A 19,532-nucleotide genomic window follows, 5' to 3' on the forward strand; every position below is an offset into this window, starting at 1 on the left:
TCTCACATGAGATTGGTGATGCCTCTGGACATATCTCACAGCCTACTCCATGAGGTGCAAGGAGCAAATTCTTGCTCCTCTCCAAAGGTACAAGTCTGGAACATTCTACACAAGAAAAAAACTGAAATTTCTCAACCTTCACCTCTTTCTGTTGGTTAAACGATGGGGAGGCCAAGATCATAGGGTAGGGTGTTTCGGGTTTTTTTGGTCTTTTTCTGTAGAATTTCTCCAGAATTTTATTAACTACTGAAAATAGAGTAACATGCAGTGTCTTAATTCTAGAAAATTTCAAAACTCTATTTGCTTGCAAAAAATTGCCCGTGATTTCTATAATGTCCTAATCTAGAAATATTGAACTTTGTAATGTGCCTAGAGAATAGTTTTCATCACTGTCCCATGGAAGCAGGGCCATCCCTACCCATATGCAAAGTACGCAGCTGCGTAGGGCACCAGGAAATTTGGGGCACCAAATTTCCTGGTGCCCTGCACAGCTGTGTGTTGCTCCAGCCCCTGCCCCACCTCTTCCCCATGGCCTCCGCCGCAGCCCTGCCTCTTCCTGCCCCTGCTCTGCCTCAGCCCCCGTTCCCCTGAGGACTGAAGCAGGGCCAGGCCTGCACTCACCAGCAGCGGGAAGTGCAGCAACCGCGCCCCAGCCGTGCCACCATTAAGTGCTGGGGGCTGGTTCCCCCCTACTTTCCAAGCCAGCCTCCCTCCCGCAGAGCCCTGCCACCCCCATATATACACACACCCCCGTGGGGGCTGCGTAGGGCTCCAGAATAGCTAGGGACAGCCCTGCATGAGGGGCTCTCTCAAAGACCTTCCTTGTGAAACTTAGGAGCTCCACAGCTGGCAAATTTAAGTATGTGGGGGTGGAAGTAGAGAACAGAAGATGGAAGTATCTTGGATGACTACTTATGCTAAATAATCTCTTGGAGCGTCACAGCTAAATATAAGGTCAAAGTATCTTTCCCAGACCTGAAGAAAAGCTTGGTGTAGCTTTAAAATTTGTTTCTTTAACCAATGGCAGTTGGTTCATTAAAAGATATTACCTCACCTACCTTGTGTTTGTTGGATGCCTTTTGTTAGCCCTCAACCTACAAACTGCTCCACACAGGTGGTCCACATTTTCATGGAACTACAAGAAAACCAGTAGGACTCCTCACAGCTGCAGGAAACCACCACATGGAGCAGATGAAGGAGTCAGGCCTATGTTTGCATTTGATTCACAAATCTACTTTAGGTAGTTGAGATTTCTGCAAGTGTTTATTTCAGTAACTGGTATTTTGCTGATCATGGACTATTATTAAAACAACTATGTAGTATTTAGATTAATACTGTTGGCAATTCTCAAGTTTTGTTTCTGGATTTGAACTTCTGTGTAACAAACTTTGGTTTCTATCTGCTTAATTTTTTTACTACCATTTTTTAGTTTGTGTTTGTATACAGAATGCAACAAAGACACTACAGATTTGTGTTTATATACTAGCAAATAATATTTAGTCAAGCTTGATTTAAGCCACTATTTAATATGGACATGTAGTGCAGCCTTTTCTCTATTAAATGACAGATTATGTAGACAATGCTGGATTTGTCATCCCTTATTTTTATTTGAGATCATGAAAGGTGATGCACCTGGCTCATCCACTGATTCTTTATTGCTCGCTATAACATGAAACCAAACATTAGGAAACCAGCATCTGAAATAAGCCAAAATCTAGAATGTTATTATTTATTTATTTTTTTAAAAAGGATGATTGACTTGGGTCTCAAACTCCAGGAAGGCTCTATAATTCAGTTAGCTGGGATGATCTTATATTCAAGTGTATTTTTTGCATGGTCAAAAATTCAGGGTCCAATTCGCTACTGCCTTTACATCTGTATAAAATGAGTCAAAGTAGGTGTAAAATTCTACCAACCCAGTACATTTTTTTTTTTTTTTTTTTAATGCTTGCTTTTGTACTCCCTCTCAGCAGAGAGCAAATCTGTAGATTAAATTCTGTTCTTGCTTCTCATGCCTTACAAGAGCATTCTGAATTTAGCATGGAAAAGAATGAGATCAGGCAAAAATCCAAATGATTGAGTTCTTTGGTTGCATAAGAAAATAGCCCTCTCCAAAATGTTAATATTTTGAAAAATTATTTCCTCTTAGGACCTGAACCCAAAACTCTGTTTCAAAAGTAGCAACCATCCCAATATTTTCAAATTCTGTGCTATAAGTTAGGCACCAGAATAAATGGCCAGACTTTCACAGTGACTGAATACCTAGAACTCCCACTGAAGTCAGTGGGAGCTACCAGAGCTCAGTAACTCTGAAAATCAGGCTTATTCCTAAGTATAGGGGGTTTCTTTGTGGCTAACTTTTGGATCAGAGTTTGAAAACAAATAATGTGTGCTTGGAAAATAAATTCAACCTCATGGAGTAACATTACCAGAGAAATCTTAACTTTTGGACTTTGTTTACTTTTGACTTCCTCCTCCTGCAAATGTATGGCTATTTTTGTTTATAGTTAAAAGGCAAAAGTATGAATTTGCTGTTATAACCTGATGCCTTACCCTACATTATGCAAACATGAATAATATTGGGTTTATTTCTCACTGCATAGTGGGGGAGCGTTAAAAGCTGCGTGTTTTGGGGTGAGAGTCACAGTGGTATTTATGTGCCTAACTTCCATTGATTTCAATGGGACATAAAATGCTTAGAGTGCTTTTGTGAATGCCACCCTTCACACCACAAGTAGTTAAATTTACTGTGGTATATGAGGGGTGTGGGGTTTTTGTTTTTTCCCCTCATTCCCAGGATTGGTCTACACCAGTGGTTCTCAAACTAGGGCCAATGCTTGTTCAGGGAAAGCCCCTGGTGGGCCGGGCCGCTTTGTTTACCTGCCGCAGCCACAGGTTCGGCCAATCACGGCTCCTACTGTCCATGGTTCACCGCTCCAGGCCAATGCGGGCTTCGGGAAGCGGCACGGGCCGAGGGATGTGCTGGCTGCCCTTCCTGCAGCCCCCATTGGCCTCAAGTGGCAAACCACGGCCAGTGGGAGCCACGATCGGCCAAACCTGTGCATGCGCCAGGTAAACAAACAGGCCAGAGCCGCCAGGGACTTTTCCCTGAACAAGCAGTGGCCCTAGTTTTGAGAACGGCTAGTCTACGCTACATACTTAAATAAACTGCGGTGCTCGGGCTGTGAAAAGTCCACACCCCTGAATGACATAGTTATGCCAACTGTAACCCCCCATTTAGACGGCCCTATGGCAGAAGCTCTACAGCTTCTCCGACCAACATTGCTACATGTCTTAAGGAGATGCATTTAAGACAACAGGAGACTCTCTCTCTTCCTTCCCCCCCCCCCCCCCCATTGGCTCAGTGTCTTCACCAGATGTGCTACAGAGGTGCAGCTACATCAGTGCAACTGCACTGATGTAAATTTGTAATATGGACTTGCCCTTAGTATCGCACATGATACCATAGAAAAAGAGAGTACAATAATGACTTTTTTTTTTAGCTATAGCTTTTCCATTCTTCAACATATTCGTGATTTGTCAAATATTTACAGTTTGGCCCATTGATGCTACATAGCACTGAAAACATATATCAATGTTGTGGGGGGAGTATTTAACTATATGCTGGCTTTCTGTCAAGTTTAGACTAAAATTTTAACATTACATTAATGGAGTTACTTGCCATGAATCATGTGTGCTCATCTAATTTGAATATTTAGATTATTCATGTCTCCTTGCAGATGACTAAAGTTAAATGTTAAATATTTTTATTCTTGATTAGAATTTTTAATCAAAGGCTCTCACCATGGATATATTTTGCTTCGTAAAGATTGTGGGGAAGGAAGAATGTTTTCTCTTTTTTAAATACCATGTTTCTGTTTGTAAACAGAACAGTTTATTGGAAGCATACATCAAGATATTTAAGACTTAAATGACTGCAAGGGAGTTGCACGAGGATAAATATGGCCTAGTGCCTATTATCATTTTTCAGTATTTGCAGCAGCTCTCTGCTATTGAACTGTGCCCACCAGAGGAAAAACCTCCACCTTCGAATCCAAAAATCTGCTATCAGTTACATGGTATTCAGTTACTGTTATGGGCATGCATGTTATTAGTGATCACAAAATTATCTAGCTCTTTCAAAACAAACCAACAAAAAGAAGCTACACTATCTGAATTTCCAACACTTGCACAAATGAACTTAGTATGATATATAAAGGAGGAGGGAAGACTGGGCATAATGTCTTTGATAAGAGCCTTTTAGCTAAATCCTCACCAAGCCTATGATGAATATGTAATATAAACTAATTTATAAGTTAAAAAAAAAAGAGCCACCAGCTGGAAACACCTAGTTTCTTAGACATCATTTCATCCACATTACTTCATATTGCATACAAGGAAGCAGGTTTAAAAATAAACAAAAAGTGTGTAAATATAGTAGATGCGCATATGAATAATTTAAACACTGAACTCCAGGTGATTGACATATTAGTTCTTCATGTCAAAGGCTATAATGATAGGAATAGTGGCCACTCAACTTTGATTGGCACTGTGATACAGCTCCAGGAAGGGCTGTGCCTTCTTCAAGGTTGAGACAAGCCAAATGAGAACTGCAAAAACCAAGAACAGATTACTAAATTGAAAAGCTAACAGAGAACATATGCACAGTAAACAATATGGGGCATTGCTAAATAAAATAGTGAAATTAAAAACTACTGAGGCATAAAAAGAGAATTTCTACAGCTCATGAGTCAGAAAGACATGTTAATCTTACGGATTTTCCATAACATCATGCTTCCAAGGCCAGGAGATGTAATCTAAGCAGAGTTTCTATAAAGGTTAAGATGATTCCTTGACATGTTATAAATATGTGCCCAATCAACTATGAAGCTGGTTCAGTTTTGTGTTGGCATAACATCACTAATTTAAATAGTCATACTGGCTTTAAACTGGAGTAACATGGTGGTAAATCTGGTCATTAGTTTATATTGCAAGAGTGAGGTCTACATGCCCCTTTTAACTTTCATTTTCATTCCCCACATGGCTTATAATATTTTAAAAGGTGTGTACCCACTTACAGCATCTTATAAAATTGAATGAATTGGTTTGCATTATTAATATAGGGGCTAGATCATAGAATATCAGGGTTGGAAGGGACCTCAGGAGGTCATCTAGTCCAACACCCTGCTCAAAGCAGGACCAGTCCCCAATTTTTGCCCCAGATCCCAAACAGCCCCCTCAAGGATTGAACTCACAACCCTGGGTTTAGCAGGCCAATGCTCAAACCACTGAGCTATCCCTCCCCTCCCACTGGTTTACCTCAGCTGGTGTAAACTAGATTTAGATTTACATTTATCTGTACAGTAGATTTACATTGTAAATCACTTCACTGTACAGTGAAGATCTGGCCCATACATAAACTTTTAATTTTAAAATGCATATCTGGGTGACTACATTGTTGCCCCTCCTTCTAAAACTAGTGTCTTATTTCTGACACCAGCATCATCTGTCTTCCAAAGTGGCTGCAGGTGAGTTTCCTGGTGGAGTATAAATCAGTGATATGGAGTGTGGATATATTACATATGTACACCAGTCCTGGAACAGAGGCAGTCGCAAACAGCGTACAGACAAATCTACCTTCAGAAATCTCAGCTCACTTACTAAAGTCTGGTTCCCAGGAAGTAATTCTGCACCAAGAACCCATTCTAGCCAAGAGAGCACATCATTTTTCTGCTTACAACAGCTTCCTCTACACAGAATATTACACAATGGAAAAAAAATCAATGATACAGTCTTTCTTCCTAGACTAAAAATGTCTTGCAGATTAACAAACGCAACCTGGAACACTGTAACTGTACCACTTACTGACATCTGCCATATCAATGTAATCAGAGGGATTTCTTTTTGTTTGTTTTTCATTCATCTATCACAGAAGGAGTAGACTGAATCTTCCAGAACCAGATACGCAGTTTTACGGTATCTAAGTATTCCATCCAGGATACTAGACCACTGTGTGTGCATCCATTTTCTATATTCTTTCATTATTCTTCTACTTTTCCCCTTACCTCCTATGCACAATGGCCTGGCAGAAGAACATCATTTTAGAGCTCACTGTATTATTTTAATATGAAATTTTATTAACCCAAATTATTTTGTTTACTAATATGCACAAAATATATGTAAGTAACCCTTGATTGTATTTTGTGTGTTTCAGCATTCATTGGTTTTTCCTGTAGTAGTTAATTTAGGTGGTATCCAATGGGATCTATGTATATGATAATTTCATATTTGCATTTGCTGCTGCTTTTTAGTCAGACAATGTTATTCCTTTGTGTTTCTGTGTACTGTCTGTGTTCATATAATTTTTGGCAATTTGTTCTACAGTGTGATATCTTATGCTGGGGTGTTTCGTTACAATACGTAAGATGATTCTTCAGATAAAATGAATTTCCACAAGAGTCAGGCAATTTTAATAGAAATTGAACTGAAACGTATTTATAAATAATATATACTTAACATGTCTGCCAATAGATGGTGATGGCTGTTTTCAATATGGCCTCATTTATCATACCTCTGACTTTTCCCCCCAGTCCCAGTCATTCATAAACTACAACTTCATATTACCCAGTCTGCATCCCAAGATCCTCAGCAACCAGACCCGGACACCTCCCACTCTGCCTCTCATATCACATTTATACAACAACTAATAACCCCATGCAGATTTACTCAAAATAACAACATTTAAAATATACAGATCAGAAAACTGAGGAAAACTTGCCCAAGGTCACACATCAAGTCAGCCTCAAGAGTATGGACCAGAACCCAAGTTACCTGACTCCCAGACCATTCACCTCATAATTGCTACCAACTAAATAAAAGTGTACTTATTGTATTTATCAGATGTTCCTCTGTCCCACCAATATGAAAGATAAAATTAATGTGGTGTGATGCAGGCTGTATATTTCTATAGTTACTGTATACTATATATATATAAAATACAAAAGTAGCAATTGAAAAGCATACCTGTTGAATTTTCCCACAATGGAGAAAAGACAAAATTCCATTGTAATGTATGTAATGGTTATCCGCAACACAAGCTGCTGAAACCGGATTCCTTATTGTTCTCTCTGGCTCTCAGCTCACTTATATAGCCTTTGGCACCTGCCTTTGACTCCATATTTTGTCTCACAAAATCCATACTTGGACTAAGCATTTATTCAGAGGATTACGTTAGAATTTCAGCTTGCCATTGGATTGTGCAGATCTTCCCAAAAGTGTCCCATATTTTCTTTAAACTGGTTCCCATTGAACAGCTGCTATGTGATTGACAAATTAAAGAGGAAAAAAGCAGCTGGTGACACCATACTGTATGTGTAGGTATTAAAAGAGGATGAGATAAGATAAAATTACAAAGGCTATCAGTCATGCTTCAGGGCATAAACCTATCAGCAGCTGGGATTCTGAGAAGAATGTCATGTTATGGGAGATTATTTGTGGATGGGTGACTTATGTCCTACTGTGAAACATTCAACATTAGCCACCGCCATAATCAAGCTACCAGTACAGAAATACTATTTGTCAGCTCTAGCATTTTTTTCAGTTTGGGAACTATTACCTGAGTATCTAGCATTTGTTGTAATCACATCAAATTGTTGTCTGGTTTCATTCAGTATTACATGGTTAGACAACTACTTTATCTACTATCTTTGATCTTTTAAAAGAGGAGTTAATACTCATATTACGGCTGTCAATTAATCACAGTTAACTCGTGATTAACTCAAAATAACTGTGATTTAAAAAATTAATTGCAATTAATTGTAATTGAAATCAATGTATTTGAAAATGTAGAAAACATACACATATTTAAATGGTATTCTATTATTGTTTAACAGTGTGATGAATCGCAATTATTTTTTTTTAATCTCTTGACAGTCCTAATATATATATGTGTGCGTGGCAATTGTTATACTGAAATGGACAAATAATCTTTTAGTAGCTTGGCTGTGTGTGTGTGTGTGTGTGTGTGTGTGTATATATATATATATATATATTTTCACACACGCACACTGTTTGCTAGACAGTAACTTCAAATCCAGTTTCAAAAAACTGAACCTCGGAGAAAGATAAGTCTTTTTAGCCTCAAACTGAATGGTAAGATCCGTGGATCAGAGTTGTGCAATACCTCATTAACCTTGGTTAGTCATACCCTTCCTGTGCTGTACTAGCCAAGCATAGCAAGGTTCTGGCAACAAAATTTCAACACGATGATGAAATAAGTTTACCCTGCAATATATTGAGAATAGATGATAATGAAAAACCTGCATGCAGTCTTGATAGTTACCACACTCTTTTATTGCACATATCTCATATTCTAAATACACGGGGAATCATGCAAATGATAGCTAGGCTATAAACGCCCTGGTTCTCATGGGAGACTTCAATCACCCTGATATCTGCTAGGAGAGCAATACAGCAGTGCGCAGACAATCCAGGAAGTTTTTGGAAAATGTAGGGGACAATTTCCTGGTGCAAGTGCTGGAGGAACCAACTAGGGGCAGAGCTGCTGCTCACAAACCGGGAGGAATTAGTAGAGGAAGCTAAAGTGGATGGGAACTTGGGAGGCAGTGATCATGAGATGGTCAAGTTCAGGATCCTGACACACGGAAGAAAGGAAAGCAGCAGAATATGGACCCTGGACTTCAGAAAAGCAGACTTTGACTCCCTCAGGGAACTGATGGGCAAGATCCCCTGGGAGAATAACATGAGGGCGAAAGGAGTCCAGGAGAGCTGGCTGTATTTTAAAGAATCCTTATTGAGGTTACAGGGACAAACTATCCCAATGTGTAGAAAGAATAGTAAATATGGCAGGTGACCAGCTTGGCTTAACAGTGAAATCTTTGCTGATCTTAAATACAAAAAAGAAGCTTACAAGAAGTGGAAGATTGGACAAATGACCAGGGAGGAGTATAAAAATATTGCTCGGGTATGCAGGAGTGAAATCAGGAAGGCCAAATCACACCTGGAGTTGCAGCTAGCAAGAGATGTTAAAAGTAACAAGAAGGGTTTCTTCAGGTATGTTAGCAACAAGAAGAAAGTCAAGGAAAGTGTGGGCCCCTTACTGAATGAGGGAGGCAACCTAGTGACAGAGGATGTGGAAAAAGCTAATGTACTCAATGCTTTTTTTTTTTTGCCTCTGTCTTCACGAACAAGGTCAGCTCCCAGACTGCTGCGCTGGGCAACACAGCATGGGGAGGAGGTGACCAGCCCTCTGTGGAGAAAGAAGTGTTCTGGACTATTTGGAAAAGCTGGACATGCACAAGTCCATGGGGCCGGATGCGTTGCATCCGAGAGTGCTAAAGGAGTTTGCGGATGTGATTGCAGAGCCATTGGCCATTATCTTTGAAAACTCATGGTGATCGGGGGAAGTCCCGGATGACTGGAAAAAGGCTACTGTAGTGCCCATCTTTAAAAAAGGGAAGATGGAGGATCCTGGGAACTACAGGCCAGTTAGCCTCACCTCAGTCCCTGGAAAAATCATGGAGCAGATCCTCAAGGAATCAATTCTGAAGCACTTAGAAGAGAGGAAAGTGATCTGGAACAGTCCTCATGGATTCACCTCATAGATTCATGCCTGACTAATCTAATTGCCTTCTATAACGAGATAACTGGGTCTGTGGATGAAGGGAAAGCAGTGGACGTGTTGTTCCTTGACTTTAACTTGTTGGCAAGAATACTATGGGAGACCGTGTCAAAAGCTTTGCTAAAGAACTTGTTGCCAAGAAGGCCAATGGCATTTTGGGCTGTATAAGTAGGGGCATTACCAGCAGATCGAGGGACGTGATCGTTCCCCTCTATTCGACACTGGTGAGGCCTCATCTGGAGCACTGTGTCCAGTTTTGGGCCCCACACTACAAGAAGGATGTGGAAAAATTGGAAAGAGTCCAGTGGAGGGCAACAAAAATGATTAGGGGACTGGAGTACATGACTTATGAGGGGACACTGAGGGAACTGGGGATGTTTAGTCTACGGAGGAGAAGAATGAGGGGGGATTTGATAGCTGCTTTCAACTACCTGAAAGGGGGTTCCAAAGAGGATGGCTCTAGACTGTTCTCAGTGGTAGCAGATGACAGAACAAGGAGCAATGATCTCAAGTTGCAGTGGGGGAGGTTTAGGTTGGATATTAGGAAAAACTTTTTCACTAGGAGGGTGGTGAAATGCTGGAATGCGTTACCTAGGAAGGTGGTGAAATCTCCTTCCTTAGAAGTTTTTAAGATCAGGCTTGACAAAGCCCTGGCTGGGATGATTTAATTGGGGATTGGTCCTGCTTTGAGCAGGGGGTTGGACTAGATGACCTCCTGAGGTCCCTTCCAACCCTGATATTCTATGATTCTAGGCTGAGCAACAGTAAGGACCACATGATTTTATTAATTCTACTCATCTTTCCTTTTACACTACCCTTCTACTTTTTGTTAAATTCATTTGTTGAAGTTCATTTCAAATTGAAATGTAAGCTTTCTGATGCAGGTATAATTTCTTTTGTATTTGTACCTTGTAGAGCACAATAGTGCCCTGCTCCTATCTGCGACCTTTGGGACTACCACAATTCAGATAATAAATAATGTTGTTAATTATAACTGTTAATCTCAGGCACCACTCTACATTAATGATAGTATATGATTTTTGATCAATAGCCTAATTGATGAGTGATGAGCATTATATTTTACAGCACAGCTGTTTGCATTAAAATGACATATTGTAGACTGATGTAAAATTCACTTAATCTTTATCTTATATATGACTGTCACTAAAATGTAGCTGTACTCACAATTTCTTCATACTTCTAGAAATTACAAGGTACAGTTTGACATAGGTGGTTATTTATTCCACTTTTAAAACCTCTCATACCCTTTCCCATAAGAGCTTATGATGGGTTTAAGTACCTCATGTTACTATTTCTAGTGTAAATAATCACACCTCTTCATGGTAACTCATGTAATGTAGGGCATTAAGATTACATTATCTTTTGACAATCTGGCTAATGTTTGTCACACTAAACTATAATTAGTGTGTTCCATATAGTCCATCATAAAACCTATTTCTTTACCCAATACTAGATGATGCACATGATACAGAGGTTATCTACAAGATCAAACATGCATAAACCCATAATATATACCAGATTCATGCTCAATTTTCTTTCATAATGTTGATGAATTTCACAAGTAACTCCAAGCCATCTCGTTCAATGGACAATGATGAGTGTCTTTGTAGAAATATTATTCACCTGCTCAGTTAATGTACAGTATCTGGGATGAAATATTGGTCACATTAAAGTTAACAGAGAAATTTTTATTGACTTCAGTGGGTCCAGGATTTCACCTGTGCTCAATGTTTTCTCAATCAGTTTATAGACCATCTTATTTGCATCCATCCCCCAAGAAATTCTATTCTATTCTATTCAGCTAAACAAAACCCACTGACTCATTACTAAATTTGTACGTTAGTTAATCTGCACTTCATTTTACCTTTTAGACAGCTGATCTTATTGAACTCATTTTGATGCAGCCTTTTTTGGCTTTGGCTCCAGAAGACCCACATCCTCTATGTGTTGCTTATTTGAGGGATGACTACAGAACGTAATAATAAAGGTCATCTCCTGTTAAATGCAACTACTAAATTTTAATAAAAAGTGTGACTATAATCAGACCCCCTGATTTCTGAAGAACTAGTGAGCAGACGGTAGCAAACTGGGGAGCTTGAGAGTGAGATCTCCTGCTGAGGAAAAAGCAAACAGTAATACTTGAGATGAGTGGGTAAGCTTGCTTGTCTGTTTGGTTTTTCTTTTAGCTTAAAGTTTACAGTGTGATCTCTTGGAGATCGTGTGTTTGAGTATGTCTACATAGCAAAGAAAAACCTGCAGCTGGCCCGAGCCAGCTGTCTCGGGCTCGCAAGGCTCTGGCTGCAGGACTGTTTCATTGCTGTGTACATTTCCAGGCTTGGGCTGGAGCCCAAGCTCTGGGACCATCTGACCCCTTGAGCTTCGGTAGGGCAACCACTCTTGCCAGCTTGTTGGTGCTTGTGCAGTTCTATGCAGACTGGTAAAAAGTGCTGCCAGCCATTCCTGTTCCTGTCTCCCCAGGTCTTCAGAAACACTGGAGGAACGCTATCAGCCCCTACAGCTTTCCATCTTTTGGTTTCCAACAGCACAACATTGATCTCCTCAACAAAGTATGGAGAGGAAAATGGAGATTACTCAGTGTATTGGTGATGGTTTCTGTGGAATTTCGGCTGGACCCTCCTGGTATGTAATCTTGTCTGTTGGCATCTTGCTGTTAGAAAGAAGATGAGAGGTGACAGCATTTGTGGTCACCTTTGCCGGGCTATGCGTAACTAGCTAATATCCTCCAAGTTGCTACAATGGAGCCCGCGCTTTAATGGTTGAATGGGTGAAATCAAGGATTTCAACACTCTTTCCACCTTTCCAGGTATACCGAATGCAAGGACTCAAGCAACGCAGTGGCTTTATCTGGGTTGCTGCTCCTGGGTGACAGGGGATGTATCATTTGATTACCTGTTCTGTTTGTTCCCTCTAAAGCATCTGGCATTAGCCTCTTTGAAAGACAGGATACTGGGCTAGATGGACCTTTGGTCTGACCCAGTATGATCGTTCTTATGTTCTTATGTTATGTTCTTATGATCCTTTCATATTCCCTCATACCATTCATACCAATGTCGTCAGCTGGCCACTGGTCATCACATTACTGACCTCCTAGTGAAAATAGTAATGATTATACATACAGAAACATTTAGAATACCTATCTGGGCACCCACTGCAATGTGACCCATTTCACAAAGCCTAAATAAAGACCTGTTCCTTAAAAACACAATGTAGCCTACGTAGTTAAGTGTGTTAGTCTTGAAGAAAAAAAAAAAATAGGTACAGATAGGTATAGATTCTACCAATTGTAGTGCACCTGTAAAAAGAGATGACTGTCAAAAGAACTCGGTCAAATCAAAACCAAATTGAAATGGTCTACACAAGAGTGTTTATTCCTCATTGAGGACAATTAGCCAACTAACTTCCTTTCCTCACATATTTTAACTGAAACTGTCTAAAAAGGTTTTAATATTGGGAAAGGTGAGTTTGTTCACTTGTCTTATGCTGAAAGAAAGCACTGAACTATTTTTGTTCAAAATTTTCTTTAAAAACATTTTTGTTTTCTGGTGAAATCCTCAAAGCTTTTGTAGAAAAAGATTGGTCATTTTTTCAATGGGAAAATACATTTCCACACCAGTTTTGTCATGGAGCAGATGAAAAATAGAACCAAATTTTGTTCTTGTGATAAGTAGTTCTGTTCTATTGGATGAGTGCACATGCCATGGTAAAGTCCTGGTCAGGAAGGGAAAGTTCTTGAAATACCTCAGACCCATTGTCACAGCATGATCTGCCCCTCTAATGGCCTTGGGAGGAGGGCTGACAAGGAGAAACTGACCCTACTCCACAAGGAAGCACAGCAGTCAGATGCTAGGAATCAGTTGACACAGCTGAGTAGCCCCTCATGACTGGCCCACACTCTCACCTGGAATTTAAAGGAGAGCTAAGGCATGAAGCTGGGAGGGAAAGTCAGGTGAAAGGATACTCTCTGGGAAACAGAGCAAGAGACTGTAGACAGGACTGCCTGCTGTGTAACACCTTCCTCTGGGGTTGGGAAGAGCCCTACCTGGTAGCGACCAGAGACAAGATGACCCCAGTTAAAACCTCCTGACCAGATTGTTGTTAGTGTTGTTTTTGTATACTTTTCTTGCTTTTTGGAGGAGGACAATAAAGAGAGCCCTGAAGAAAGAGACGGAAACCTAACATGGGTGTGGCTGTCCATCTATCCCCAACTGATGATGAAGGGGCATGAGCCTGTACTCATCCCATTAAGAGCTTTGAAGATCAAGATTAAGACTTTTAAATTGATTCAAACTGAGAATTCTATGGGAAGTCAGTGAGGTGACAAGAGCACTGCATTGACATGTTTGTACGGAAGTGTAAGCTATTAGGTATGATGCTGCATGTTTCTTCAGGGCTGCAGCCTTCATTTCCAAATAGTGTGCACTAAAGTAAGAAGAGTATATTAAAGTAGTCAAACAGGGATATCATGTGGATCATTGTTGCAAATCCCATTGATCAGGATAGAGGCCAAGTCTCTTGGCTATCTAAAAGGTAGTAGGAAGTGTTTCTGACCACTGTATCTACTCATGTGTCCAGTAGCAGAGACCAGCCTGGAATGTTGAGGGCTGAAGCTTGCATTCCATCAGTGACCACATGCTTTTCTAAGGATGATGTGTTGTTTACAAGCTCGTCTCAATGTTTTCTCCTATGACCTAGTTTCACCTCCATCTGTACTATGTTCAACTTTTAACAGCTGCTATTCACTCAGGTACTGATTTTTCTTGGTCACTGTGACAGGCAGAGGATGTTATAGTTGGTATTCAAAGTGAAGCAAAAGTGACATTGTAATGACACTGTATGCTGCTTTTTTTGTCTCGGCTCCAAGTTGACCATCCTTGACTCAGATGATCTTTTCCAGGAAATAGGCTGATTGTTTATTGCAGAGGTTAGTAGCACAGACAAGAGTGCATCTAGTCCAGGTTGATATCAATTGATTATCCAAAATAGCTTTTCTGGGCATCACTTTGCAGTTGCTATGGCAAAAAAAAAAAGGTATACTCAGTCACTTCCATGTACTTGGAGTAGATCTTACAAAGTCGCTGTGATACAACCTATCCAGGTCTGCTTTCACCAGCATCATTTGAGTCCCTATCCTTCACTGTTTTTTCTGCCACTTGAACCACAGGGTGATCTTTGGTGATGGTGTAATAGTTGGGGTGCTTTGGTGCTGTACCAATAGTGATGAACATAAGTGGTCATAGTATTAAACTTGTTCATCTGTAAAAAATCAAGAAGACCCTGTTTTGTAGTTTGAACCTCTTTTTGCCATCAGGAGATGTTTTAGCTTCAGCCTGGTGGAGGTATGGGTCCAACAAGATATGGGTATAGAATCATAGGACTGGAAGGGACCTCGAGGTCTTCTAGTCCAGTCCCCTGCACTCAAGACAGGGCTAAGTATTATCTAGACCATCCAGGTGATTTACACCTGTATTCAAATATGTATTGTCAGTAAGAGATGTGATTTATATGTTTGTACAGTACATGCATCTAGAAGTCTCAATAGGTGTATTTTATAAATTGAAAAAAAAATGTTTCCAAAGCTATCTTTGCACTTTCACAGATGACTGTGCCAACTAACAAGACTTTCTGGACCTATTAATTTTCCTTTCTTCATGTAGAAATTTCTGGGACTGATGATGAATAGAAATAGTCCAGAAAAGTTTCTGTAATGAAACAGCACACAACTTTTTTGACAGTTCCAATCATTTACCACACAACAAACAAAGATGTGCTAGAACAGAAATAACTAGGATAAAGCATACTATCTTCTGTGTCATTTAAATATTGGCTTGTAGAAAATTTCACCCTTTTGAAAAGGTTACCCATTCATCTCTAAAGCCATTTAGCATTCTTACTGGAGCTAGGGGATAGAGGAGACTGATATAACTATTTCTAAATTTTGTTTTATTTGTTTGGTGTCTTTTCTTTTCAATGGGATCATAGCCTCACTCATCATTTGGCAGCTGGTTTCTTTCAAGGGATTTTTACTTAAAATATATATTTTTAAAATATTATAATTTACTTCTCAATGAACCTTGCAATAACAACATTTTAGCATCTATCCACCATGGCAGATGGCAAACTAATGAGGTCTGCTGTGGCTGCATACAGATATGTTCTGTTCACAACACTTCGGTGTTCCAAAGGGAGGTCAAAGAGTATCTTTTATTTATCTTCTTTGTTGTATTTGATCCTTGAAAATCATAAAACAGATTATTAGAGAAAACACTTTTTGAACCTTTTAATTAGATATGAGGGTTTTTTGTATGCGATCGAATCACAGAGCTGAAAAAACAGTACTATCTGCAGTGTGCTCTAATCTGCTTTTTTTTACAGCAAAAACTATTATTCCCTCATATTTCACAGCATTCTAGTTAAAGTGTACCTAAGAAATGAAACCAAAAATGCTTTTCCTGTGCATGTCTTTTAGTCACTTCAGTGAATTTTAGTACATTCCTTTTGTTAGCTTTCAGCTATTAGAGATATAATTAACATTCTTACTTGATTTCTGCTCCAGGGCAACAATGCATATTTTTTCTGGGATTCTATATGTTTCTACAATGCAGATGTTAGACAGTTTTCATTAAATCTAGTGAAAAGCCAACCTAGTATACTTTTACAATCGGGTGACCTGCTGAACAGTAATACAATAATGCTAAATCATAAATCTCTTTATGCCTGATTCTGCCACCTTTACTCACAGTGGTTTCAATGGAGCTACTTGCAGCTGTGCACTGCTCAGTGTGAGTAAAGGTAGGGGTCTCTAGCCCTTGATAAATAAAATCTCATCTTGATTATTTTACAGCCTTTCCTAATGTTGATCTCAGACAATGTTACTGACCAGATATGAAATCAAGGTTGAAGCTATTTCAGCAATGATTCCTAAAACTGGGATTACACAGTTTAAATATTTGGTTGTAAATGGTTTTTAAATTCATAGATATATTCGCTTCAAGTCATGTATCATCAAATAATGTGAAAGGTAGCTTTCATTCTAATACAAATTCATTGTTTCACTGATCCATAATGCTATCTTGTATCATATTGTGTTAATATTATACAAGTATGACTATTACTGAGCACATTGTGTGGGATAAGTATGAGCTTTGAAGTAATTAATTTTAAAAAGGCAATAATCTGTATCAGAACTTCAGCTGTGCTTCAAAGCTCTCATTTTTCAACACTTTTGGCAGATTTTTTTTTTTTTAATCTATGGCTTACAAGACATATACTGTAGTGTTGGACAAAAGACATCATTAACTGCATATCCCCAGCTGCTTGAAATAATTCTTATAGTACCTTAGACTGTTTCACATTTCTAATAATAATTAAAGTTATTAAAACTAATTTATTTACTATAAATGATTAGGGCCGGATTCTCCTTTCAATAAGCCCATTCTACACCAGAGTAACTCCACTAACTTCATTGCAAATACCCCTGATTTATCCTAGTGTGAAGGGATTCTTAAACCTTTGGAGTATGAGCTTTAAAACTAGATTTTAACTTAACTAACTTCTAATTTAACACTGCTCGATAATATCAGGACACAATAATGGAAGATTAAACCTACCTCTTTTGTCCAAAAAGTAAGGTTTGATCAATATAGTTTTTTATCCTTTCTCAGTAGCCCCCATGGGCTGTCTTCCTCACCTTTCAGGCCAATAGATTGCTCTGAAATGACCTGACTGAATGGCTCTGTGATGATTTCAGAAGAATAGTGGTCAAGGGCAGGAAAAGAATGTCACCAGAGCTTTCCCCTGGGCTCACTCCTTTGCTGTCAACTTAAAATCCATATTCGTACCCTTTCCTTTTCTATCACTCATTGACTTTAGTGGAAAGATCAACCAAACAGTCTTCTTGTATAGTCAAAGCTATTATAACTGTACACTAGCTTCATCACTGATTTACAATCAGAAAAGCAATTGATTCCTCTACTAAGAAAACCAGAGGGCTGTATATCTTCCCTGCAATGCAAATTAGGTAGTTTCTAATCATGTCTTCCACCACATAGAAGTAGAAAAATCTTCTAGAAGCCTGAGAGACCCACTCTTTCACTGTACCTTTCTGCACATTTATAGATCCCTGTGCCAATGCCAAAATCAGTGTCTTCTTAAGGGAAATAACCTACATATTAATTTTACCAGTCTGAATTTCTGTGTTTACCTACGTATTATTTAGGGGCTATTTAAAATGTCTACTCAACATAAGAGGCTTTTAAGAATATCATTAAATACTGAGTAATCTATTCATTATCTTAATAATTTGCCATGTAATGCAAATTATAGTCAGAAGCTGCTCAATCAGTGTATTTTTGGAAAAGTCAAGCAGAGAATCAACATTAAACAAGTATTTGCTTTCAATTAGGCATGTGTGATTTTCATACAGCCTATCATTTGAAAATATAATTTGCACATTAATTCTAAATTGCAGTCATCTTGTAGACTAGTTGCTTTATAGTTTTTCATTTGACAACAATATTTTTGTATCCCTAGATGGTGCTATATGTACCTTTATTGAAAGGAGCAGTATAGATAATTTTAATATAGACTGACAGAAAATCCTATGTAAGACAAAACTACTAGAACGAAACAAATGATTGTAGAAAAATTCCCTCTAGTTTTGCTATAGGCCAAAAAAGCATGTGTTGTCATATGATTATACTCATGAGAAAGTTATTTCTGTGCTGTATTTAGTAGGAATAACAAATAAGTACTATAGAAAGCAACCCACATTTTGGGGGAGAAATGTCAGGCCAATTTGTTGGTAGCTGTAAAATGGCAAAGCTCCTTTAATGTCACTAATGCTGATTTACACCAGCTGAGGATCTGGTTCTTTCAACATGTTTAGCAAATTTTGTTTTTGCTTACCTTCAGTCATGTTGAATTGCCATATTTATGGGCCCATAAATGAATATGCAAAGTATGATTTTTAATAGCTATGTATTTTCAACCGGAAAAACAAAACAACAGATAGTCAGCCATTGAAGAGAAAGGTATGCAGGGCCTTTTTAGTAAGTAGCAGCTACTCTTTTTCAGTAGAAATGGATTGGTACCAAAGTCAGTAGAGATTTGCCTTATCTATTGATGAGTAGCTTCAGAGACAGGAATGCACATTTATAATGGGGTAACACGTTCCAGGATGAAAACTAAGGCCCTGATCTTGCAAAAACTTATACACGTAAGTAACTATGTCAGGCTACTAACTGCATAAAGTTACTCATGTGCATAAGTGTTTGCAGGATCAGGGCCTTAGTATTGTAACATTATTATGTATCACAGAATAATTCATTGATTTTTTTTTCTTTAATATAGAGTAACAATTTAATGCATTATGAAGTATTACATATTTTCATATATATATATATATATATATACACACATTTCATATGTATTTTTTGCATACTTGGCTGACAATGTGTCCATTTTCCTTGTTCCAGACACTGCAGAAAGACAGTCAAGACATCAGGAATGTGTTTTAACCAGGGCACAACTTTGTTAAGTAATAAATATGGGAATTATCCAATAATGATTTGTCCAGTGCAGGTCACCCTTCCTTTGTAATTTGTATCACCTGGTGGAGAGATGTCATCAGCCCATTCCTCCAATACACACACCAGTAATCTGTTCCCAAAATCATTGCTGGAATTCCACCAACCTCTCCTCATATTAGGATTAAGGAGTAGGACAAGGGGGTTGTCTGCTTGCTGTAATAGACGTTAGGTGCTCCAGCTCCATTCCCCACCCTCTTTAGGAGATGTATTCTCCTCATCTGTGTCCAGTTCTAGGTTATCATGGAACCAGACCCCCTATGGAC

At 38.9% G+C, this 19,532-nt stretch overlaps 2 long non-coding RNA genes across 2 annotated transcripts in view; both read left to right on the plus strand.

Annotated features, from left to right (window-relative positions):
* The window catches only part of LOC122463489, a 32,176-nt gene extending 17,752 nt beyond the window's left edge, over positions 1 to 14,424 (plus strand). The window contains exons 2-4 of the long non-coding RNA XR_006286915.1: positions 12,140 to 12,301; positions 13,816 to 14,046; positions 14,255 to 14,424. This is a non-coding gene — a long non-coding RNA (uncharacterized LOC122463489). The remainder of the gene's footprint in view (positions 1 to 12,139; positions 12,302 to 13,815; positions 14,047 to 14,254) is intronic.
* A 110-nt stretch (positions 14,425 to 14,534) lies between these two features.
* Positions 14,535 to 19,244, plus strand: LOC122463491. Its single transcript, XR_006286916.1, has 3 exons — positions 14,535 to 14,603; positions 16,524 to 16,700; positions 19,156 to 19,244. It is a non-coding gene; the product is annotated as an uncharacterized LOC122463491 (long non-coding RNA).
* Positions 19,245 to 19,532: the final 288 nt, after the last annotated feature.

This window comes from Chelonia mydas, chromosome 1 (genome assembly GCF_015237465.2).
Source record: "Chelonia mydas isolate rCheMyd1 chromosome 1, rCheMyd1.pri.v2, whole genome shotgun sequence".
NCBI lineage: Eukaryota > Metazoa > Chordata > Testudines > Cheloniidae > Chelonia > Chelonia mydas.